The 26879-nt window shown below is 36.7% G+C and overlaps 1 pseudogene; it reads right to left on the minus strand.

The window, feature by feature from the left end:
• Window positions 1–22597: 22597 nt before the first annotated feature.
• LOC125935014 (60S ribosomal protein L23a-like) lies at window positions 22598–24645 on the minus strand (annotated as a pseudogene).
• Window positions 24646–26879: the final 2234 nt, after the last annotated feature.

A 26879-nucleotide genomic window follows, 5' to 3' on the forward strand; every position in this document is an offset into this window, starting at 1 on the left:
AATTTTTGAAACTTTTCTGAGGATCCAGAGGGATACTTTGTGAATTACACCTCATGAAATGAGAAAGATAATTCAGTTCTAATGGTTTTTACATGGCCAAGTGATGCATTTTCAAATTTGGCAACAATCTATAAATATTATAATTCTCATGCTTGGATGATGATCAGTAATTAGAAGAAGGGAAGTCAGGAACACATGTCTCACTGAGGAGCTTTTCAAATGAGCAGATTCCCCATCTTCTGCCAGAAATTGTGACCACTGTGTCCAGAGAGTTGCATGTCCACATGCAACATGCATAGTAGATGATTCTCATGCAAATGGCCCACACTCTTAAATACACCAGAAGAAACTCTACCTGCTGTAATCAGTCCAAGGAGTATCTGTTTTGCTTTTCCATTCACTTTTTAGGTCAGTTAGCATGATTCCATCCTCTTCTTTAGAGCTATTGATTTAGAACATTCATGGGTGTGACCCCAAAAGAGATCATTTAAAAATGGTCCTGGGGGGAGGCATCACAATCCCAGACTTTAGCCTCTACTACAAAGCTGTCATCATCAAGACAGCATGGTATTGGCACAAAAACAGACACATAGACCAATGGAATAGAATAGAAACCCCAGAACTAGACCCACAAACGTATGGCCAACTCATCTTTGACAAAGCAGGAAAGAACATCCAATGGAAAAAAGACAGTCTCTTTAACAAATGGTGCTGGGAGAACTGGACAGCAACATGCAGAAGGTTGAAACTAGACCACTTTCTCACACCATTCACAAAAATAAACTCAAAATGGATAAAGGACCTGAATGTGAGACAGGAAACCATCAAAACCTTAGAGGAGAAAGCAGGAAAAGACCTCTCTGACCTCAGCCGTAGCAATCTCTTACTCGGCACATCCCCAAAGGCAAGGGAATTAAAAGCAAAAGTGAATTACTGGGACCTTATGAAGATAAAAAGCTTCTGCACAGCAAAGGAAACAACCAACAAAACTAAAAGGCAACCAACGGAATGGGAAAAGATATTTGCAAATGACACATCGGACAAAGGGCTAGTATCCAAAATCTATAAAGAGCTCACCAAACTCCACACCTGAAAAACAAATAACCCAGTGAAGAAATGGGCAGAAAACATGAATAGACACTTCTCTAAAGAAGACATCCAGATGGCCAACAGGCACATGAAAAGATGTTCAACGTCGCTCCTCATCAGGGAAATACAAATCAAAACCACACTCAGATATCACCTCACGCCAGTCAGAGTGGCCAAAATGAAGAAATCAGGAGACTATAGATTCTGGAGAGGATGTGGAGAAACGGGAACCCTCTTGCACTGTTGGTGGGAATGCAAATTGGTGCAGCTGCTCTGGAAAGCAGTGTGGAGGTTCCTCAGAAAATTAAAAATAGACCTACCCTATGACCCAGCAATAACACTGCTAGGAATTTATCCAAGGGATACAGGAGTACTGATGCATAGGGGCACTTGTACCCCAATGTTTATAGCAGCACTCTCAACAATAGCCAAATTATGGAAAGAGCCTAAATGTCCATCAACTGATGAATGGATAAAGAAATTGTGGTTTATATACACAATGGAGTACTACGTGGCAATGAGAAAAAATGAAATATGGCCTTTTGTAGCAACGTGGATGGAACTGGAGAGTGTGATGCTAAGTGAAATAAGCCATACAGAGAAAGACAGATACCATATGGTTTCACTCTTATGTGGATCCTGAGAAACATAACAGAAACCCATGGGGGGAGGGGAAGGAATAAAAAAAGAGGTTAGAGTGGGAGAGAGCCAAAGCATAAGAGACTCTTAAAAACTGAGAACAAACTGAGGGTTGATGGGGGGTGGGAGGGAGGGGAGGGTGGGTGATGGGTATTGAGGAGGGCACCTTTTGGGATGAGCACTGGGTGTTGTATGGAAACCAATTTGACAGTAAATTTCATATATTAAAAAAACAAACAAATAAATAAATAAATAAAAATAAAATTAAAAAAATGGTCCTGGGGGATTATAATAATCCATTGGTTTCCTACTGGATTTGGTATCCAGTGCCCCAGAGCAGTGTTTGTCAAAGTTGATTCAAGAATCACTTGTATCAGCACCACCTTTGAGCTAGATAAAATGTAGATTTTGGGGCTCTATCTTTAGGCTCATGTACTCTGAGTTGAGACCTATAAAAAATAATTTTTAACTAGCTCTGTCCCTGATGTCTGAGAATATCCCGGTAAACAGTTTGTTCCTGGTAAAGCAACAAAGGATCAAAACTACAGTAAAAAATAGTTACAAGACTGGTTGTCCTACTAGGCATGTCAAAGATTCAGATCAGACAGAGCATGAAAACCAGCAGGATGCCAGCTTCACATTAGGTGGGTGTAAGAGAAATGGGCTTACTCAATAGTCTATAATTAAAGAATAAGGGGGAAATGGTGAGAATCAGCAAGAGGCATTCACAAGAGGACACAGAGGTCTCTCTGGGGAGTTCTAAGGACTGCAGTCTGAGCAGAAGGATGAATTCAAGAACTGCAGAGCTCACTTTCAGAGTTAGAGTTTAGTCATAGGATAATGAGATGATTTTTTTATTAACAGGTTTTACTTTCAGAAAAAAATTGAAAGTTTTACATTGGAAGTGTCCCCTACATTTTATGTTCAAATAGGAAGAAAAGTAATTATCTAGATCAAATTAAATAAACATAGATTTACCAGTTATAGAGTGAGCTCCTTTAGGGCAGAAATTGATCATTTTAATTTCCTTTCCTTATTTTCATTTTTAAAAAATTGTATTTAAATTCAAGTTAGTTAACATATGTAGAATTTAGTGATTCATCACTTACATATAACACCTGAGATATCTTCATTGTATTGTCTTAGGGCTCTTTGGTTTGAAAAATAGTCATTCAGGCTAACTTAAACAAAAGGAAATTTACTGTAGGAATGCTCATAGAGTGAAAACCAGATGAAATATACAAAAATGCAAGGGCTCAATGCTAGAGATAGAAGAGGCTCTAAATGCCTATAAACAGAAAACTTAAAGACTGTCACTCTGGTGCCCTGCCATTAGCAACACTCAGCTGCTCTCAACCTGTCTGGAGTGTTCTAGGTTTTCTGCTTTAAAATGAGTATTTTTTTCCCTTTGATTTCCATTCAGTTTTTCAAACAGGGAATCTAACTGCCTAAGCCAATTGTTGGTCTGTTTTTCTCCAAGTTGGCCAACCTACGGATCAGGTTGCCAACATGGGTCTAATTTTTGCCATGGCAGAGGATGGGGACATGGAATTGGCATTCAGGCATATGCATCAAAATGACTACTTTGGAAGCAAGGGGTGTGGGAGACACAGATTCCTTTAAAATACAGAAGGTAGGCAGCAGACAGGCAGAGTAAACATGTTTGGGACCTTCCTCTTTTTACGTGAATCACTTAATGTCAGCATTAGTTTTTACCTGGGAACATGATAATTTTGCTTGACCTTTCATGTTGGGGCACATAAGCAAAACAGCAGAATGGCCTGGCTAGAAATTCAGGGAAAGGGCTGGAACCCTGATAGCTAGACAGGACACTGTCTGGTGGCTGAGACTTAGGAAGACAGAGCTCATTGTTTTGGCCTATATTTCAACAAATTTGTATACCTTGGAATTAGGTCTACACAAACAAATTGATAGGTTTCTACCTTACTTTTCATTTCAATCTTTTGTGGAATTCAGGTAAGTATGTGTGATTTCAGACTATGCTTCAGTACCTTTCTGCCAACTGCAACACTACTGACTTCGAGATTTCAAATCTTGCTAAAATTACAATAACTTCTTTATGGATACATCTCAGGAGATCTATATAATTTTCTCTTCCTCGCTTTGGTAGTTGATTGGAAAAAGTCCAAGATATGCCACAATTTCCATGTCTCAGTATGACAGATGTTTTTGTTTGTTGGTTTGCTGGTTTGTTTGTTGCTTATATTCTATAGTCATAGTCAATCCTTTTGAGACTTAGCAAAGGTCAATTTTATTTAGACTTGTAAAAATGTGAGGCATTACAGTCATTGGTCTTCCCTTATGACAACTAATTTTCCACTTCTTTCATCACAAGAAATCCTAATCTGTAGGGAATAAGTTTAGGAATCCCCTGGGCTTACACCAATGGGGTAACAAGGCATAAAGAAGTACAAAGTCATAGGATGCTCACATCTAAGTGAGCATCAGAATAGGGAGGTGAAAAGGCACCAAGAATAGGGAGGTGCAAAGGCACCCCAGAATAGAGAGGGGGTGCAGAGTCCCCAGAATAGAGAGGGAGGAGCAAAGCCCCCAGAATATAGGGGGGGCAAAAGCCCCCAATACAAAGGTATATGAGGTAAGCAAGATTAGGCATTCAGGGCAAAAACAACCCCCCAATTTAGTACTATAGCAGAAAGCTGCTTTCACAGGAAGGAAGGACCAAATTAGGTAAGCAAGTAAATAGGGCTATAGACCACAAGCTGAGGGGCGGTTGATGCTCCCCAAAGTGGAGCTGATTAACAAAAGAAAAGATGCCTTGTTAACCCTGAGGTTATTCCCCTTACCTGTCTTATCCCCTAGGCTAGCTAAGATAAACAGACACAGCATCTCCTGTCTGCCTTTAACAACCATCTGCCCGGTGCCAGGATTTTGTTTTATATTAACCCAAACCCCAAACACCATATATCTTCAAAAGCCCCCTTTTCCCTCATGCCCATGGTCTCTTTGTGCATGCCCATCATGTTTGTAAGCCTTCTGATCCTAATAAAACCGGGGCAAGGACACTTACTCAGGGCTCTTGTCTTCTCCTGGACCTTAGCCATCTCTCACTTTTCATCCTGCATCCCACTGTTTTGCTGGCCAAAAGAGAACTTCAGACTTAGAGTCTATGACACTAATCCTACATTTTCTGTATGCCTTTGAGAAATATCAGTGACTGGCTTTCTGAGGCTAAATTAGAAGAATAATTATTAAATTATTAATCAATGTGTATTAATTAAATATATAAATTAATAATGATTAAATTATATCAAATATTTTCAATAATGAAGAAAGGAAAAAATATGGCTAAAAAGGTAAAGGTGAAACATCTAGAAGTAAAAACATTGCATCATATGTTCAGGAACCAGAGTCTAGTCCCAGCTGTGACATTAACTCTGTCTTCTTGGACAAAGTCACCTAAAACTCTTGAAAAATTAAGGAGTTACATTCGTTCTGTAAACTATACAGTATGAGAAGTTATTTTGGGAATATATATGCATATATATGTATGTATTTATGTGTATATATAAAGAGTATGTCTGTATGTATACGTGTGTACATGCATATTTAATATATATGTAATATTATCTAGGTAATATATATTACATATATAAAATACATATGCAATGTATTAAAATGTAATGTGTTATATTTAATATATATTACATATGTAATCATATATGTAACATATTATTTATATATACAAAGAAAACTCAAACTTTCTATATGATTTCTTTGTAAGCTCAAGCTCCCTCTTTAGAAAACCCAGGACTATGTGCTAAGGACTTTGAATTCAATCAACAGTCAATGTCAATTAATCTATCCATCCATCCATCCATCCATCCCCCCATCCATCCACTTAGTGTTCCTCAAACTCTAAGGTGCTAGATAGTGACACGGTAAGGTTTGATATGTGAAAGGAGAGGAAATAAATCATTCCAACTCTATTTTGTTATTGTTTGTTTGTTTGTTCCTTACTTTAAGTCCTGGGTTTCATTTTATGGAAGGAATTGAGGCAATGTGTCCCTTAAAGGAAGTAGCATGTATCCTTATCTATCCCTAAGAACTACTGGGGTACTCAAAGATATTTGAAAGCATGAATAGGTGAACATATGTGTGAATGTACTTCAGAGACCAAAATGCTAGAAATTTCTCTATGATCTATGCCTTTTGAAGAGCTCCTGTCCAAAGTTTACTATGACTGACAAAACCAGGGACTTGAAGAATGGAATATTTCTCATTCCTCTTTTGTTCGGATTTTACTATGTTTGTGCAGTGGAGGACATTGGAGAGCAGAGAAAGAAGAGGAAAATGGAGGGAAGAATTGAGAAAACATTTTGGAATGTTGTATGCATGGTCAAAAAGGTCAAAAGTTAAAGAACCTAGATGGTGCATCAGAATGGCATTACCACTAGCTCTCTCAAGCCCTCCACCCCCACCCCCCACTTCAAATCCAAATCTCTTCTCTTAAGAATAATGAAAATGTTATACTGATGACATGGATGAATACTAATCCCGTTGAAATACCAATTTTGTAAAGTCAATTTAGAAATAAAAATTATTCTATCCAAATTCCTCATTCCTGTGGCTAGTCAAACTTTCCCTAGATTTAAATAATAGCAAAGGAGAGAGCAATATTTATAGTTGACTTTGTCATTGTGGGAACACAAGCAACCTCAGCCTGAAGGATGCTGAGACTTCAGAGACAAGCAGGCAAAGAAAGGAGCATATGTTAGGACAAGCTGGCATAAGAGAACTGGAGAGAAATGTAAACCAGGCTACTTGTGGTTATCTTTGCAAAGGCATTTAGATTTTAAGTCGTTTTTTATTGCAGCTAGCATCCAATTACAGTGACGTGGCCATGGGAGCTTAAGGACCAAGCACTGCCACTTTATTGTTTTATTGTTGCCTATATGTTATAAAATGGGTGAGTTTAATGCCTAGATCTTTGAGTATATGATTTCTTCTGGAGGCATGATAATCTCACATCCTTTCATAAATGCCATCTAGTCATCCTCATGTGGGCGCTCAGTGAAAGTCTATAACATTATAAGAAATGGAGTTAAATAAAATGCATTTGAATTTTAAAAGCTGCCCTTTATTGCCCATGAAATACCCAGAGGTCTCTTTTTAGCACAAGAAGTCTCTTTTACACTTATGGACAATGGTAGCTATTACAGACCATTATAGAGTTAAGTTAGCACTTAGGTAAAATTTGGTCATTTTATAAAATACTAAGGAGTCTATGATGTTTCCGGTTATCAGAAAAGATTCTGAAAAGTTGTCTATGCTGCTGACACCATGCACATAAAATTAGGTCCTGAAATGTAGCTTGGACTCGTTGCAAACTGAAATCTTTTCGAAGGTGAAAACACAGGAAGAAGGAATCAAATCAAAGAGTAACCAAATTTGACAACTGCCACAAAGAGAAACATGGGAAAAGAAATGACACTTTGTGTTTGATCTTGATCATAACATGAAGTTTCCTCCTAAAAAAAGTGGCTTGAATTCCCCCCTTTAATTGATTGGCAAATAGACCATGCTACACCTGTAAGCAGTCAGGTAATAAGAGCAATTAAAAATCAACCCTACCATTTAAATAAGACCTTATCAAAACTTGCTACCAGAACTTCCCTTTTGAAACAATTCTTTTCAAAGGTTAATTTCAACTGACAGTTGGATATTTAGCATTCCTTTGTGGAAGTCATTTCAATTAAAAATAGGAATTTGTGCCTTGGGCCCAATTAACCTCCCCCCCCCACCTTTCTAAATTACATCCATAGTAACAGGAACAGCTCTTTCTACCCTGGAACATATTTAACCTGGTGTCAAATCCTGGTATAAATCTAACATAGTAATTCCAAAATTTTTCTGAGCCTCCTCTTTGAGAATCTGATGAGAGCAAAAGTAAGAATTCATATCTACACAACAACTTGTCAAAAGTACAGCAAGTTAAAAAAAAAAACTTGAAGCCCTTCATAACTCAAATGAAAAATTCTTGAAATAGAGCCTTTGCCCTAAAATGTCTAGATGCCCAGCTATACACATAAGCTATTGCTATTGAGTCAGTAGCAGATTCCTAAAAATGGAGTTGCAAAAGAACTTAGCTATGTCTCATAAAATCTAAGATACTCCTGAAATCTGTTGTTTATTGTGCTCAAAGGAGTATCAAAATATTACACTGTTCATTTGTTTTCATCTTTTTGTAATTTGAGGAACCACTTGTTGTGTTCATTCTGATACTCCAGTGAACCCTTCATGACAAAATGTTACTGAAGCCATATCAAATTTGGCAGGTTTAGAGCATGATGATAAATAAGGGATATCCTCTGGCTACCCAATGAGGGTGTGTGAATCAGCAACACTGTATCATATGAACATTTGAGGTCACTGAACCCATCTTATAACCAAATCCAGGGATTCCCTCAAGAGTATTCCTTGACCTATAGTTTTCAAGCCTCTGCTGAGACACTTCAGTGAAGGAGAGTTTATTACTCCTCGAATGATTCATTGTATTTTGGCAGAGTAGAAAATATTAATAAAATTAATTAATAGTAATAAGGTAAATTTTATTCATTCATGTTGAGCTGAAATCTTCCTCCTAACTTCCATCCTATAACCTCCACATGAAAATAAATGATGTATAATTTTCAAAAATACAAGATATGTTCTTTTGTGCTTCCTCCTCTTTAAACTTCTCATAAAATTGTTTAATTTGCAATTACAGAATTCATTAAAGCAATGTTAGATATTGATAAGACGATCATCATAGCAATGCATCACAAAGCTAGAGAGGGATACATTTTGGTAACATGCATGATGCTTAGGAGCATAGCCCCTGGGTTAAACCACCGTGTTTTGAATCCTAGCTCTGCCCCTTACTAGCTGTGTATGCTCCGATGAGTTACTTAAGCACTCTGTGCCTCAGTAAGATGGAGGTTTTATTATCTACTTTACAGTGTTGGGAGGATCAAAAGAGCTATCTCTAAAATATCTAGAACAATGCCTTGCTTATAAAAATAATACTTTGGTTCACTGTGAAGAAAAATGTTAACAATCAGAAGAATATATTTCTTGGCACTAATAGAAATTTGAACAAAAACGAGACACCTGATTTTCAGGATTAAGTGTGCAGTCTTGCATCATGTACCAGTTTGAATTAAGACTGAATTAAGTCATCTGTTAAATTTAAGGTCTCAATTTAATTATAACTAATCCAAGGCAAATTCATGGAAGATTAGGCCTTTACCACTTTCACTGTAATGCTTTAAAATATGTAAGGATTGCGCCTTATATAGCTACAGTTCCATCTCATGCTTTAGGCATTCTTCATTTCCTTAGGTCTTATGCTTAAGCCACTTGTATCATTCAGACAGTGAAAAGTACCCACTGATGGAAAGAATGATTTGTGAAGCCAATGAAGAGGAACAATAACAATGCACATACTTAAGGAAGCTCATGGTGTCTTCACATACGAATGGTAAATGGCCTTCATCTGCTTACACCAGAAGGCCTGGCAGATACAAAATTAAGTGCTCTGAAAGAAATAAATCTTTATTTCTTTAAGAATACTGCGTAATTCACCAACTTTGCCACTGAGTTTGGCTTTTTTTTCCTTCTGAGAACACAAAAATAGCAATAATAACAATAATAAAAGGTATTCTTAACTGTCCTCCTTTTTTCCATACAGTTTTGGAAGAACTTGTGAACATCCTCTTTCAACAACTTGTCTAGAGTTCTCAACACTTCCAAGTAATTTAACACTCCACACGGAGCCTTCGTGTCATCAGGCTTATTTCTTGCCCTTGTAGCTGCGTTTCCAAATAATTCGATCCCATTCACTGGCTTCCACAGGTGGCCTCTGGTTTCTCAGGACTAGATAGAAATAGGCCCCCATGAGATAATGAAGTCTTCCATGGCTGGTCGCAAGTTTCCCTTTTAACACCGAACTCTTAAGACTCCAAAATATTCATCATTTGTCACAGCAGATAGTCTGCAGGAGATACTTGGCTTTATAATCGGCAAAACAGGTAATTTTAGTGCAAGAAGGAGCTATGGTCTGAGGTTGGGCATGCGGTTTATTTTCCATTTGTTACTGGGAGTTGAGTGAGCACCTGAATAGGAATGAAAAAGTCCTGCTGCTTTTTTATTGAATCACTGGTAGCAAGGTCTTCTAGGTAAGGCTATTATAAATTGGGAAGTTATTCTTAATTTTCTATGGCTTATTTTCTTCTCTCATGACTGCCAAGATAGAACTTTGGAAATTTTAAGTTATGTGAATATCATTAGAGAAGATACAAATGATGAAGATTTCAGCACAATCCCTGTTCTTAGAAACCAGAGAGAAGAGCAATCTGCAGCAAGCCAAATCTGTTTCTACACAAAATGGGGTTCACCTGAAATCTCATTCCAAATGCTTACAATCAGCAGTGCAAGAGGACATGCCTGTGATTCCCACAGCTTTGTCCCTTTAGGATCATTCTGCAATTTGTATTCACCAAAGGCACTCCTGGGCAATACATAGGGGACTGTTTTTTTAACAATGCCAAGGTTAATAAAGCCAAGATTAAAGGTTATAAAAATGTAACACTGAAAGTTGAAAAGCCACACACAACCTAAGATCCCTGGTCTGAGGAAGCATCATGGCTCAGTGAGTCTATTTATTAACCCAGCTTTATGTTTTGGTTTGTCTTCAAAGCTAGAATGGAGCTCCAAACAAGAAAAATAACCACATATTTGGTTGCTCCAAGCAACCAAATAATGCCCAGTTATTTTCTTGATTCCTATTATTTCTTCTTCTGTCACTTGTTCATGCCTTTTGTCTTTATACTGCTGGTCTGTCCCTGGGTTCAAGTGAAGATTATGAAATAACAGAATTTCCCCCGTGAAAATCCCCCAAACAAGTTTGAGAAAATATTCAGAAGATAAATAAGTCATATTCTGAAAATTGGTTGGTTAGAACTGAGAAAATAATTCATTTAGAGAAATAATGCTGTGATGGTTGGTTGGTCAGCAGCTAGCCCAATCCACAAAAGCCACTTTAGTAATTCATTCCATTAATAACTGTTTATTGAGTATTTGCAATGGGTCAGGCACTATGCTGAGCACTGAGAATACTATAATGAAGGAACAACTTCCTCTGTCCTGCAATTGTTTACAGCTTTCCCAGGAGACAACAAGTATCAGACAATTGAGAGATAGTAAGATAAATTGTATTTCAGAGGCAGATTAAAAGTCTGGATCTTCTTTTCTTACTTTTATGATACGATTAATAAAAGTGAGTCTTGGAGCACCTGGTTGGCTCAGTTGGTTGAACGGATGACTTTGGCTCAGGTCATGAGCTCACAGTTCATGAGTTTGAGCCCTGCATCGGGCTCTGTGCTGCACAGCGTGGAGCCTGAACCTGCTTCGGATTCTGTGTCTCCCTTTCTCTGTCTCTGCCCTTCTCCCGCTCACACTCAGTGTGTGTCTCTCTCTCTCTAAAATAAAATAAACATAAAAAAAAAAGTGAGTCTTCATTTCCTGACCCAATTTCATTGTTTTCTAGAGAAAATGGAAAACACACTTGTGAGACTGTTAACTTCTGCTGGTTACCTTTAAGAATCATGGAGAATGCAAAAATTAGAAGACTCAAGATAGGGAAATATCTTCATATTATCAAAAAAGACTAAGCTGCAATTTCCATAAAATATTAACTAGTAGATGTGATGTCAATCTCAAGTAAGCTTTTAGGAAACATTAATGAAGAAATAGTTTGTAAGCACCTAGAGGTGAAAGCAGAGATTACTAGTTTCAAAAAGCAGTGAAATTCTATATTAAGAAGATTTTTTGATAAACAGAGCAGAGAAAGGCACTTGATGGAAATCTAAATTTTACCAAGATACTTGACAAAATATATCATTATAACACTATGCATAAATAAAAGTTGGAGTAATATGGTTCTCTTAAAATACAATTCATCCAATTGAATCGTTTTCTTTTTTTTTTTCAAAAAAAATCAAAGTATCTAAGTTTGCAACAGGGTTCTGTCCTAGCCAATATTTATCATGACTTGGAGAAGATACAGAAGGTATCGTAATGGGACTGAGGTTCACACAGAGAGTCGTGACACTGAGGCTTTTCTTTCCAGGAAGCAACTTTATTTGTGCTGGCATGGGCTCAGTGGGTTTGTACCTGAAAAACACCCCCAGCACAGTGAGGTGTATGTAGCCTTTTATAAATTTTCTTCTTCATTATCTCCCATACATGATAACCTACAGACGTACAATCTGATTGGGTGGTCTCATGTTACAGGGTCATGAGGGATGTCACATATGCACACATAGCCAGGTTGCCTTCCCTTATCTTGAGGAATTTTTTCTCACCACATTCTTTAGGAAGGGGACTCTACCACAGTATGTTCATCCAATTTGAGGATAAAGAAAATCAAATCTGGAGGAATAAAGAGTGTTGAGTAACAGACTCAGAAACTCCAACAATTTTCACAGGCTATAAGGAAACAGACAAACCAAAGCTATTAGAATGAAGATGACAAATAAAATTATCTAGCATAAAATAATATTATCCTAAAAGTAGAAGCTTTAAAAAGTGTAAAAAGAAATATATGTAGAGCTGAAGTATATAATTCATTTCAATTTTTCTTGAAATGAGGAGCTAAATTTTTCTTTACGTTATGTGCCAGGAAAAACTGAAACAGAAACTTGGACACTAAAACACATTCTAATTACTGAATGTCATGGCTAATTTCAACAGAAAGTTAGACATCAAGACATATTCTAGTTATTAAACTTCAAAAAAAAAAGGTCACCTTCAAGTGGGAAGAATCGGGCTGTCTCAGTTTTCTCTCTAGTGATACTCAATTCTCAAAGATAAAGGAACTTGTCTCCAAATTTGAGGAAAAGAAGGTGACCCAAGAATTTTTTTCCAGCCAAGCTGTTGGCTGGAAACTTTATTCTCTGACATAAAAGATATCAAGAAAATTCACACCTGTAAGTTCTTCTTCAAAACAAAATCTAACTGAGGCACCTGGATGGCTAAGTCAGTTGAGCATCCGACTCGTGATTTCAACTCAGGTCACGATCCCAGGGTCATGTGATTGAGCCCCATGTCAGGCTCCATGCTCAGCATGGAGGTTAAGATTCTTTCTCTCTCTCTCTCTGCCTCTCTCTCTGTTTAAATTAAAATTTAAATACAAAAATTTTTTTTAAAAAGGAAAGAAAATCTAACCAACTAGAGGATAATTCAAAATTAACAAAAAATTAAGAATATATGGAGGAAGGACTGAGAGTGAGCATTGAACTCATTTAAACATAAAATTGGTGGTTGAAAAATAGAATATAAATATTATAAAATCTAAACTTACAAAAATAAGCTAAAAGAATTTGGGACTAGGAAGAAGATACCTAATTATAAGTTGGAGAATACATAATCTTTTTTTATTTTTAAAATACTTTAGATCTATTTTAATTTGTTTGGGGTTTTTGTATTTTATTTCTGCTGACCCTTAAAATTTTATTTATTTTTGTTTTTCTTGAAGTATAATTAACATACAGTGTTATATTAGCTTCAGGTATACCATATAATGATTTAGCAATTCTATACATTGCTCATTTTTCATCACTATAAGTTTACTCTTAATCTCCTTTATCTATTTTACCCATCCCTTTATCTACCTCCTCTCTGGTAACCCTCAGTTCGTTCTCTCTATTTAAGAGTCATTTTTATATGTTTGTTTGTCTATTTTTAATCTGTTCATTTGTTTTGTTTCTTAAATTCCACGTGTGAGTGAAATCATATGGTATTTGTCTTTCTCTGACTTATCCTCACTTTTTAGTTTTTGTTTTTAATTAATGAGATTTTTAAAAAGAGTAATTTTAGGTTCATAGAAAAACTGAGCCAAAAGTACATAGTATTTGCATATGCCCCTCTCCCTAACCACACAGTTTCCCTTATTTTAACATCTTGTATCACTGTGGTCCATTTGTTACAATTTATGAGCCAATACTGATAGATTATTATTAACCAAAGCCCATAATTTACCTTAGGGTTCACTCTTGGGTGAATATTCTGTGAGTTTGAACACATGTATAATGAAATGCATCCACCATTTAGTATCATATACAATTGTTTCATTTGTGCTCTATCTATTCATCATTATTTCCTTCCCCCAGAACTCCTATCCCTTAGTAACACTGATAATTTTACTGATCCATAGTTTTGCCTTTTCACATAATAATTTAATTATCAATTTAATAGATACTGTCTAAAATGAAATGTACTAAAAAATTCATATGGCTTCCATCCCCAAGTTTTCACTTCCTTTTAACTTTAGAAAAGACATCATGTATAAAGAGATATTTGAAATTTATAATTAACTTCAATTTTATTCTTCTCCTTTTTAAAGTTTAATAAAAAATATTTTTATACTGATAACTTTAAAAGAGTATATATAGGGTAGATATATACTATGGAATATTACACAGCCGTGAAAAAGGACGAGATCTTGCTATTTGCAACAACATGGATGAACCTAGACAGTATTATGCTAAGTGCAATAAGTCAGACTGAGAAAGACAAATAACATATGATTTAATTTATATGTGGAATCTAAAAACAAATTTAATTTATATATGGAATCCAAAAACAAAACAAATGAATAAACAAACAAACAAACAAAAAGCAGAATCAGACTGATAAATACAGAGAACAAACTGATAGTTGCCTGAGGGAAGGTAGTGGGAGAATGGACAAATGGGTGAAGGAGAATGAGAGATACAGTCTTCCAGTTATGGAATGCAGAAGTCACAGGGATAAAAGTCACAGCATATGGAATACAGTCAACGATATTGTAGCAGCATTATATGGTGACAGATGAGAGCTACACTTGTAATGAGCATAGCACAATGTATACAGAAGTTGAATCACCATATCGTACACCTGACACTAATGCAACATTGTGTGTCAACTACAAATAAAAATAATTTAAAAAATAAAATAACATGCATAGTATAATTATATTTGTATTAGTTTTTTTCTGAATATATCTGTCCATTGACCCAACTGCACATATACATAGAGAGAGATTTGGAATCATGTTCAACAACTATCATAAGGTTATTCCAAGGTATTGAAATTTTAGACAATTTGTAGGGTTTTTTTCAGGTGATTTATAGCTGCAGGTTGTTTTGCTGTTTTTCTTTCTTTATTTTTTAATTCATGTTAGTTAACATACAGTATAGTATTGGTTTCTGGAGTAGAACCCAGTGATTCATCACTTACATATAACACCTAGTGCTCATCCCAGCAAGTGCACTCCTTGATGCCCATCACCCATTTAGCCCATCCACTGCCCAATGTCCCCTCAAGCAATGCTCAGTATGTTCTCTGTATTTAAGAGTCTCTTATGGTTTGCCTCCCTCTCTGTTTTTATCTTATTTGTCCTTCCCTTCTCCTATGTTCATCTGTTTCTTAAATTCCACATATGAATGAAATCATATATTTGTCTTTCTCTGACTGACTTATTTTGCTTAGCATAATATACTCTAGTTCCACCCACGTTGTGGCAAATGGCAAGATTTTATTCTTTTTGATCACCAGGTAATATTCTAGTGTGTGTGTGTGTGTGTGTATATATATACACATATATACACACCACATCTGTTTAATCCATTCATCAGTTGAGGACATTTGGCTCTTTCCATACTTTGACTATTGCTGATACTGCTGCTATAAACATTGGGGTTCATGTGCCCCTTTGAAGCAGCATTTTTGTATCCTTTGGATAAATACCTAGTAGTGCAATTGCTGGGTCATAGGGTAGTTCAATTTTAAATTTTTTGAGGAACCTCCATAGTGTTTTACAGAGTGGCTGCACCAGTTTGCATTCCCACCAACTGTGCAAAAGTATACCCTTTCTCCACATCCTCACCAACATCTAGTGTTTCCTGAATTGTTAATTTTAGCCATTCTGACAGGTGTGAGGTATAAGGTATCTCATATGGTTTTGATTAATATTGCCCTGATGATGAGTGATATTGAGCATCTTTTCATGTGTCTGTTAGCCATCTGGATGTTTTCTTTGAAAAAGTGTCTATTCTGGTCTTTTGCCCATTTCTTCACTGGATTATTTGTTTTTTAGGTGTTGAGTTTCATAAGTACTTTATAGATTTTGGATAGTTGAGTTTGATAAGTACTTTGTAGATTTTGGATACTAACCCTTTACCTGATATGTCAATTGCAAATATCTTCTCCCATTCTATAGGCTGCCTTTTAGTTTTGTTGATTATTTCTTTCACTGTGCAGAAAATTTTTATCTTGATGAGGTCCAATTGTTCATTTTTGCTTTTGTTTCCCTTGCCTCTGGGGACATGTCAAATAAGAAGTTGCTGTGGCTAAGGTCAAAGAGTTTACTGCCTGTTTTCTCCTCTAGGATTTTGATGATTTCCTATCTCCCATTTAGGTCTTTCATCCATTTTGAATTTATTTTTGTGTATGGTGTAAGAAAGCATCTAGTTTCATTCTGCTACATGTCACTGTCCAGTTTCCCAGCACCATATGCTGAAAAGACCATCTTTCTATCTTTGGATATTCTTTCCTGTTTTGTTGAATATTAGTTGGCCATATATTTTTGGGTCCATTTCTGTGTTCTCCATTCTGTTCCATCAATCTATGTCTGTTTTTGTGCCGGTACCATAGTGTCTTGATGATTACAACTTTGTAATACAGATTGAAGTCAAGAATTGTGATCCTCCAGCTTTGGTTTTCTTTTTCAACATTGGCTATTTGGGGCCTTTTCTGTTCTATACAAATTTTAGATTTCTTTGTTCCAGCTCTGTGAAGAATGTGTTACTATTTTGATAGGGATTGCATTGAATGTGTAGATTGCTTTAGGTACTATAGACATTTTTACAATATTTGTTCTTTCAACTCATGAACATGGAATGGTTTTCCCTTTTTTGTGTGTATTTTTCCATTTCTTTCATAAGCTTTATATAGTTTTCAGCATACAGATCTTTTACCTCTTTGGTTAGGTTATTCCTAGGTATCTTATGGTTTTTGGTCAATTGTAAATGGGACAGATTCCTTGATTTTTCTTTCTGCTACTTCATTTTTGGTGTATAGAAATGCAACAGATTTATGTAGATTGGTTTTATATCCTGTGGTTTTGCTGAATTCATGTATCAGTTCTAGCAGTTTTTTGGTGGAGTCTTTCAGGTTTTCCACATACAGTATTATGTCATCTGTGAAGAGTGAAAGTTTAAAGTCTTCCTTGCCACTTCGTATTTCTTTTATTTCTTTTGTTATGTTATTGCTGAGGCTATGACTTCCAGTACTATGTTGAACAAACAGTGGTGAGAGTGGACATCCCTGTAGTATTCCTGACCTTAGGGGGAAAGTTCTCAGTTTTTCCCCATTAAGGGTGAGATTAGCTGTGGGTCTTTCTTATATGGCCTTTATGATGTTGAGGGATGTTCCTTCTACTCTTTCTTGAGGGTTTTTATCAAGGAAGGAAACTGTATTTTGTCAAATGTTTTTTCTGCATCTATTGAGAGGATCATATGGTTTCTACCCTTTCTTTTATTAATGTGGTGTATCACGTTGATTGATTTGAGAATACTGAATCAGCCCTACAGCCTAGGAATAAATCCAACTTGATTATAATGAATAATTCTTCTAGTGAACTGTTGAATTTGATCTGCTAGTATCTTGTTGAGGATTTTTGCAACCAGTTTCATCAGGGATATTGGCCTGTAATTTTCCTTTTTAGTTGGGCCTTTTCTGGTTTTGGAATCAAGGTAATATTGGCTTCATAGAAGGAGTTTGGAAGCTCTCCTTCCATTTCTATTTTTTGGAACAGTTTGAGAAGAATAGGTATTATCTATCCTTTAAATATCTGGTAGAATTCCCCTGGGAAGCTATCTGGCCCAGGGCTCTTGTATGTTGGGAGATTTTTGATAACTGATTCAATTTCTCTGCTGGTTATGAGTGCGTTCAAATTTTCTATTTCTTCCTGTTTCAGTTTTGGTAGTGTGTGTGAGTTTCTAGAAATTTGTCCATTTCTTCCAGATTGCCCAGCTTGTTGGCATATAAGTTTTCATAGTAATTTCTTATAATTGTTTGTATTTTTCTGGTGTTGGTTGTGATCTTTCCTCTTTCATTCATGATTTTATCTATTTGGGTCTTCTCACTTTTCTTTTTGGGAAGTCTGCCTAAGGGTTTATCAATTTTTTTTCATTCTTTCAAAGAACTAACATTTAATTTCATTGATCTGTTTTACTGGGGTTTTTCATTTCTCTATTGTTTATTTCTGCTCTAATCTTTATTACTTTCCTCCTTCTGCTGTCTTTAGGCTTTATTTGCTGCTCCTTCTCTAGCTTCTTTAAGTGTAAGGTTAGGTTGTGTATTTTAGACTTCTCTTGTTTCTTGAGGTATGCCTGAATTGCAATGTACTTTCCTCCTAGGGCTGCCTTTGCTGCATCCCAAAGGGTTTGGACTGTTATGTTTTCATTTGCTTCCAACTATGTTTTTATTTCTTCTTTAATTTCATGGTTAACTGATTCCTTCTTTAGTAGGATGTTCTTTAACCTCCACATATTTGAGGGCTTTCCAATTTTTTTTCTGTGGTTGATTTCAAGTTTCATAGCATTGTGATCTGAAAATATGCATGGTATGATCCCAATCTTTTTGTATCTGTTGAGGGCTGATTTGTGACCCAGTATGTGATCTATTCTGGAGACTTTTCCATGTGTACTCGAGAAGAATGTGTATTCTGCTGCTTTAGGATAAAATGTTCTGAATATATGTTAAGTCCATCTGGTCCAGTGTGTCATTCAAAGCCATTGTTTCCTTGTTGATTTTCTGCTTAGATGCTCTGTTCATTGTTGTAAGTGGGGTGTTAAAGTCTCTCCTATTATGCTATTATTATCAATTAGTGTCTTCATGTTTGTGATTGTTTTATATATTTGGTTGTTCTGCATTGGAGGTATAAATATTTACAACTGTTAGATCTTCTTGATGGATTGACCCCTTAATTATGATATAATGTCCTTCTTCTTCTCTTATTATAGTGTTTGTTTTAAAATCTAGTTTGTCTGATATAAGTTAGGCTACTCCAGCTTTCTTTGACATCCATTAGCATGACAGATGCTTCCCCATCCCCTCACTTTCAATCTGCAGGTGTCTTTAGGTCTAAAATGAGTCTCTTTTAGGTGGCATATAGATGGATCTTATTTTTTTTTATCCATTCTGATACCCCATGTCTTTTGATTGGAGCATTTTGTGCATTTACAGTCAGAGTGATTATTGAAAGATATGAATTTGGTGTCATTGTGTTACCTGCAGAGTTGGTGTTTCTGATGATGCTCTCTGTTCCTTTGTAGTCTTTGTTGCTTTGGTCTTTTTTCCCCCCAATTCAAGATAGTTCTCCTTAAAATTTCTTGCAGAGATTTTTAGTGGTCACAAAATCCTTTAGTTTTTGTTTGTCTGGGAAACTCTTTATCTCTCCTTCTATTCTGAATGACAGCCTTAGTGGATAATGAATTCTTGGCTGTATATTTTTTCCCATTCAGCACATTGAATATTTCCTCCCACTCTCTTCTAGCCTGCCAAGTTTCAGTGGACAGGTCTGCTGTTAACCTTACATGTCTACCCCATGTAGGTTCAGGACCTTTTCCCCTAGCTGCTTTCAGAATTCTGCCTTTACCTTTGTATTTTGCAAGTTTCACTATGATATGTCATGGTGTTGACTTTTTTAGTTGAAAAATGCCTGTTTCCTTCCCCAGATTAGGGAAGTTCTCAGCCATATTTTTTTTCAAACAAACCTTCTGCCTTTTTTCCTGCTCCTCTTTTTCTGGGATTCCTAAGATACAGATATTGTTTTGTTTTAGGGAATCACTAAGTTCTCTAAGTGCCCCCTCTTGATCTAATAGCTTATCTCTCTTCTTTTCTAGCTTTATTATTTCCCATAATGTTATCTTCTATATCACCTATTCTCTCCTCAGCTTCTTCAATCCTTATTGTGACTGTATCCAGTGGGTTTTGCATCTCAGTTATAGCATTTTTAACTTTCAGCCTGACTAGTGTTTAGGTCTTTGATCTCTTGGGCAAGGGTTTCTCTGGTGTATTCTATGATTTTTCTCAAGCTCAGCTAATAATCTTATGACGGTTGTTCTAAATTCTTATTCAGATATATTATATATGTCTGTTTTTGAGCAACTCCCCGCCTTTGATTTCTTCTTGACCTTTCTTTTGGGGAGCATTCCTTCATCTTGTCATTTTGGCTAAGTTTCTGTCTTGTGTGTGTTTTAAAAGTTTGTTATGTTTCCTGCACCTGAGAATACTGCTATATTAAAAAGGGGTAATACACCATCCAGGGCCTGGCACTTCAGGAAGTGTTTCTGGTGTATGCTGTGTGCACTCTGCTGTTGCGTTTTGGCTGCTCTTTCCCACTGGTCAGTCCTCTGCAGAGCTCCTCCTTGCTTGCAGTAGGGAGTGTTTGGACCTTCAACTAGGTGTGTTTTGATTTGTTTGTTGAAGTAAGCCTGGGAAAAAAAGGAGGAAAAAAGCTTAATCCCAAAAAAAGAGAAAAGGAAAGGGAATTAAAAAAAGCCAAACAGAGAATCAAACAACTATAAGACTGAGTCCAAAGAAAAAGAAAGGGAAAAGAAGAAGAAAAGAAAAATAAAAGAATAAAAAACCTGAACCAAAAAAAGAGAAAAGGAAATGAAAAAAAAAAAAAAAAAAAAACTATGAGCCTGATTCCAAAAGAAAAAAAGAAGGAAAAAAAGAAGAAGAAAACATAAGCTTAGTCCTATTTCCACCATAACTGCAGGTGACACTTTGAAGCACTTGATTTTCAGTACACTTGGTGCATACAGGGTTCTGGTTGTGCAGATCTTCTAGAGGAGAGGCTCACTGAATAGGCTCAGGGTCAGTCTTACCCCAGTAAATAAACAGTTGCGAACCATGGGCGAAGGAAGCAGATGGGGGGGGGGGGGGGGTGTTGGTGTAAATGGGTCCTGCCTCCACTGGGTGTCGCTGTGTTGCGCTCTGAAGTCCAACCATGTTGGTGTTAGGGGGAAATGGCACCACCCCAATCTCTCATCTCCGGACAGGGGATCTCACACCCTCCCTCCCTACTGTTCAGGCAGCCCTCACAGAATAGCAAGGGCAGTCAGCTCACCTTGTGCCATAACTCTCCTGTGTTTTTTCCCTTTGTGCATAGCTGGGATTCAAAACTCGAAGTCTTAATGGCCCCCACTGCTGGATCTGCCACCCTCCCCCAAAGTAGAGCCTCTCCATGCTGTGTCTGGAGTCCTTTGTCCCTGAAAAAAATCCCATGCCTGCACATTGTGCAGAATCTATGGTATAGCACTGCTAAAAGCAACAAAGGTTATATTCCCTCTGGGTGCGCCTCTGTCCTTTGCTGATGAAAAGCCGTTTGCTAGTGCCTGCAGGGTCTTTTGTCCTTGTGGAGGCCATATATCCTCTTCAAAAAGTACTTCACAAAGGGAATGGTTTCTCCAAATATGCCCTGGAGATGCTTACACCACGCAATGCACTCAGCTGCCAGCTCCCTCCTCCCCAGAACTGTGTACCACAGCTCCACTCTGGAGAAAGTGGTGCACTGCCAAAAACCTCAGTTTGCAGTCCAAACTGTTTCCAAAAAAACACCTGAAACATTCAGTACTTCTCGCTCTCCAGTCAGTGGTCCAGAGAGATTTTCATCTTGTGTGAACATGATGCCGCACTTTCTCAACTTCTCTCTTTCTCTCCATTTGTCTCTCCAGGGAAAGGGTTCTCTCCTCTCTGTAACACCAGTTTTTCTCTCCCCCAATTCACTTCCACACAGCTCACACCTGCCACACTGTCTCCCTCCAACTATAGAGATCCTTCTGTCACTCCATAGATCCATTTTCTGGGTGTTCCAAATGATCTGACATCAATACAGCTATGTTTCAGGGATGAGAAAAGCTCAGAGCACCCCTACTTCTCCACCATCTTAACTCCTGCTGTTTTTCTTTATATATTTCAGGTGCACGTATTTTTAATAAGAATTATTATTTTAAAAATCGAATATATTAAAATAAATGTAATGAAATTATGTAAAACTTTTCATTTGGGTCAAAAATGCATCTCATAACTACAAGATAAAGAAATGAAGACTAAAAAGTTTTAAAATACTTTTATTATTGATGAGAGTGAGCTTAATGAATACACCTGAAAAGCTTAACAAAATATTAGGCTATATTAATAATGAATAATGTCAAATGAAGAAGTCCTTGTGGGTTTTAAAGACCACATGTGGAAGTTGAATTCAGCTCTGGATGCAAATTCGAATGCTTTCAGAAAAAAAGTGACTAGGATTTTGAAAGAATCAAAATGAATTCATGATAGATCAGCTTGTGAAAGTGTTAGTATTCTTATGCTTTGTGATTTCAAAGAATTCAATATGTATTAATAGGTAGAACCTATGGAGAGAAATAATTTGATTCAGTAATGGAAAATCTTCCTGAGAGGACTCTCCACCATAGATGTCTGGGCATAAGTTGATCATTCCTTTTGGCAGGGATGCTGTGGTAAAGAATTCAAATTTCAGGCAGGTGAAAGAGTGAAAATATCTAAAATGTTACCAGTTTTAAGACCCAAGTCTGGAAACAAGCAAAGATAATGTGATGAGTACAGTGTTTCACAATCAAATAAATCCACTGGGAGCCATACTGATGCTATATTGGATCACCATCATGAAGTGTGAACCTTCAGTGTTTCAAAAAGCAGTTGTTAGCCTTCATTACTCCAAATGTTGACAAAGATTTTTCTTTTCAAGGGGCAGTGGTAGAAGAACGGGGAAAAACTATGTGCTAATTAAGATGTATATATTTTTATGGTTAAAAAATTTATATTTATATTTAGCCAGCTGGACTCAGTTTGGCTGACCCCAAATTTGTTGTGGCAGCATCCAAAGCATCAGAGTCAGGAGCCAGTCAAATATATGCCTTCTTCTCTCCATTGGGCCTGATCAGAGTGTTGCCCTTGGCCATGCCAATGTCATAGAGCTTCTTCTCAGCCTGTTTGATCTGGTGCTTGTTGGTCTTGACATCCACAATGAACACAAGTGTGTTGTCTTCTATTTTCTTCATGGCTGACTTGGTGGTCAGGAGAATTTGAAGATGGCATAGTGGTCAAGCTTGTTTCTCCTGAGGGAATTCTTTCCAGCCACCTTCAGAGATGTGATGTCTTGGGCTGGTGGAACATAGGTGACATGCAGATCTTCTGTTGGGGGGGGGGGGAGAGAGAGACTGTGGATGCCTTTCACCACCGCTTTCTTGGTTCTTCAAAGCCTTTGCTTTGGCTTCAGATTTGGGAGGGGCAGAGGCTTCTTTCTTTACTTTTGGTGCCATCTTCATGAAAGATGTATATTTTTTAAGGGGTAAGTTTTTATGGTTGATGCAAAGACAACATTCCTTGCCCCCCAATTTTTCTTAGCCTGATTTTCAAAGTTAAAATTAAGGAGGAATTTATAATTTGTGTACATATAACATGTGCAAATATATGACTGAAGGGCAATGCTTGTGGAAATACCTGCTTCTGTATCTTTATTTTCCAAGCACTTACTTCTTTCTAGATTGTAGAGATTTATAGCTCAAAATGGTCTTAGAAATCATTCAATACAACACTACATCGAAGAAACTGAGCAACTTGCTCAAGGTCACATAGTTACTTCCTAAAGGAGGTAATTCTATACCTCAGTACCTCTGATACTCAGCCCAGAGTTCTTTACATTACATCATGTAGTGAAATTTCTGTGCTTTATTTTCTCTTTTCATATTGGCTTCCTGATAAAGTACAATGCTTTGTGCAGAAGCCTTTTCTGTACATACCTGTTGCAGACATTTTGAATAAAATATAATCTTTGACATTCTCCTGTTTTTGTGTCTATGAACTGTGCCTGTGAACGAGTGTCTATGTCTATGAACGAGTGTCTATGTTCACTGTGCCTGTGAACGAGTGAACTGTGTCTATGAACGAGTGCTGTGCCGGTCTAGTCTCTTTCTTGAATTTTGACTGTTTTGCAAAAACCATTCATTTTCCTTTGTTTAAGGGGATATATTATTTAAAGAAATTCTTGGGGTTTTGTTTTGTTTTGTTTTGTTTTGTTTTGTTTTGCTTGAGAATATTGAGTTGAAGAGAGAATCCCTGAATAGGTCAAGGTTCTGGTTTGCAAACACTAAGATCCATTCTGCCCAACTTCTTAGGTTTAAGCAATAAGGAATTTATCACAGAACACTAATTAGCTCAGAACACAAGATGGTGAATTTTAAAAAAAAATCACAACTATTATGCTCACTAATCCAATTTATGAGAACTCATTCCACTCAACTGAAATTTTGGAAACCCTATTATCAATGGTATTATATCAGAACAAAAGATGAAATTTCTGACATATAATTGGAATCCAATATGCTCCACAAAGTCTAGACTAGAGTGAACATAAATGCTTGGATATAGACAAGCAGGTGAAACCCAATCCATCTGACATTCTGCCAGGTATATTTTCTGCTAGAAGTGGTAACACTTTGTAAGGAAAATTCACTTTCTGAATAAAGAATTTATTTAATATCCATATACACAAGGCTGGGCACCAATTCATTATAAAAACATAATATCTCACAGAACTAATAGTTTGCAAATGAAAATAGATGAATAATGATCCAGAAAGACATATGACAGGGCATTTGTACACATACTGAATACAGAAATTATTAAATGTGTTTCTATTATGTAAAGTCATCAGTGGGAGTCTGGGGGTAGATAGGAAATTGTTTGAATAGTAGTATAAGACTTATGGAAGGTGAAGTTTTCTCCCTTCCTGTTATTTGTGAGAGACTTGGATTTAAAGAGAACCTTGAATGAATATTCAGGTTTGAGAGCTATACCAAGTCTAATAGAGAATCAGAGCATTGGCTCAGAAATACTTACAGCACAAAATTCATATGTTAGTTAGCTTTGTTGCCGTAACAAACAATCTCAATAATTGACAAATATTTATTTCCTGCTCTCATTACATTTGGGCTATAGGTCAAATAGATAAGGCTTGGCTTGGCTTAGCTTCATGCATTTTCTCATTCTGGAACCCAGGCTATTGGAATAGCTACCATTAGGACATGTTGTTTTCAAGGGCAAAGGTTGTAGAAGAGGATGAACAGAAGCATGTGATGGCATTAAAGCCTCTGTTCAGAACTCACACACTGACATTTCTATCCACTTTCTATTGGCTAAACCAAGTCACATGGCCAAGCCCTAAGTCAATGGATGAGGATGCACATTCCACCCACTGCAAGCTGCTGCAAAAGGTGTAGATGAATAACTTTATCACAGTGAGGGAGAGAATAGTTGGGAACAATAATCTGATCTACCAAAATGTATGAAGAATAATTGTTTAAATAGATGTCATAAAGGCTGGAGGGGGCAAGATTAGGTCATCCAGGGTTTTTTCGAAAACAATCTGTAAATACAGAAGTTTGTCCTGATTTAGAGAATAACCCCAAGCAAGTCAACCAGATAGACTCATAGCTGGAAGTAGGTGATTTGTTTTAGATACTTCAAGTCTCTGCTTTTTACATCCTTTCCTCATCCCATCTTAAAATCTGCAGTCACTTTATGAGCTCCCAAGTCACAACATCAAATCTTCCTTAGGACCAGGACCCATCAAAGTAGGGTATTCACCATAGTCTTGAAACTTAGCATTTTGATGTTTTCTCTAAATGGCAGTATACGTAGAGTCACACAACAATATTGAATATTTAATTTTAACCCTTTCTTGAGCATTTTTTTTCAATTTTTAATGTAATAAAAGCCTCAAAAACAAAAAGCTCTATCTCAACTTCTGAAAGGCTCAGCCTAGGAATATATTAAATAAGGTATGTCTGGTAGAATAGTAGTTCCTTCAATGAAATTTTACAGGGATGCCCAGTGGATACAAATATATTTTGATTTCGGCAGTCCAAAGGGAAGTCCAGAGTTACTTCCACCTTCAACTCTATTCTTTCCAACTACCTTTGAGGGACTACTGAGGAAGCCATATCACTTTTTGAAACACCACCAGTATAAGTGTCTGATAAGGCCTAATGAGTTACATCTTTTGAAACTCTTAAACAGTCCCCAGTTTGGTCAGGCAAGGACACAGAGTATGAACTCTGGAATACATGGTTCTTTGGGTAGGTCAAAGAAGTACTGAGGAGCAGGAGGCATTTCTGCCATCCCAGAAATCGTGCCTCATAGAAAACTACTACTCATAAGATAATTATCCTCAGCACTATCAATGTCACTACATAGGAAATTACATCTGATGTCACATTAGATTAGAATGAAACTTATCAAAATCATAATTCCTGCAACCAATTAAAGGCCATTTAAACATATTCCTAGATGGTATTGTACTCTCTGACACAACAGTCAACTATGCCAAGTTATGTAGATGCAAATTACCTTAATGTTTATCTCAGATAAAACAATTTTACTTTTAGAAGTCTCAGTCTGAAATAATGGAAGACAAGTATACATGCACACAATTACACATTTAAATAAAACGCTAAAATTCTTTTGGGAGCTCATAAACAAGAATAAGGAATGGTCCATGAGTCACTGCAGAGATCATTTTGGATGGACCAGGACCATGTAATTAACTTTAAAATGAAATGGTTCTTGGGCATTAAAATATGAGGAATAATTATTAACTATGTAATTAGGGACATCTCTAAGTTTTCCAGTTTGATTTAGTATCATCCCTTTTATCTACATACAGGGGATCCTCTGTATTACACCTCTTAATCCTCTGTATTAAGGGTTATCATTCTTCATTCAAGAATGATATTCAACAAACACACTGGGGAATCATTAGCTCAATAAAAGGACAGGAATTTATGGGGGGGGCTTAATGAATAAAAGGAAATATTCACTAATCTCTTCTTGAACACCTATTATGTGCAAGAATTGTTCTAGATTCCAGAGTTACAATGTTAAATAAAGCATTAAATTCCCCCAAGAAATTTGCAGTCTACTGGGGGATACAAATGCATGAATTGATTACAACGTGCAAGGTCCTGACCTAACAGACCCAGGCACAATGGGCA

The sequence above is a fragment of the Panthera uncia genome (assembly GCF_023721935.1).
Source record: "Panthera uncia isolate 11264 chromosome A1 unlocalized genomic scaffold, Puncia_PCG_1.0 HiC_scaffold_17, whole genome shotgun sequence".
Lineage (NCBI taxonomy): Eukaryota > Metazoa > Chordata > Mammalia > Carnivora > Felidae > Panthera > Panthera uncia.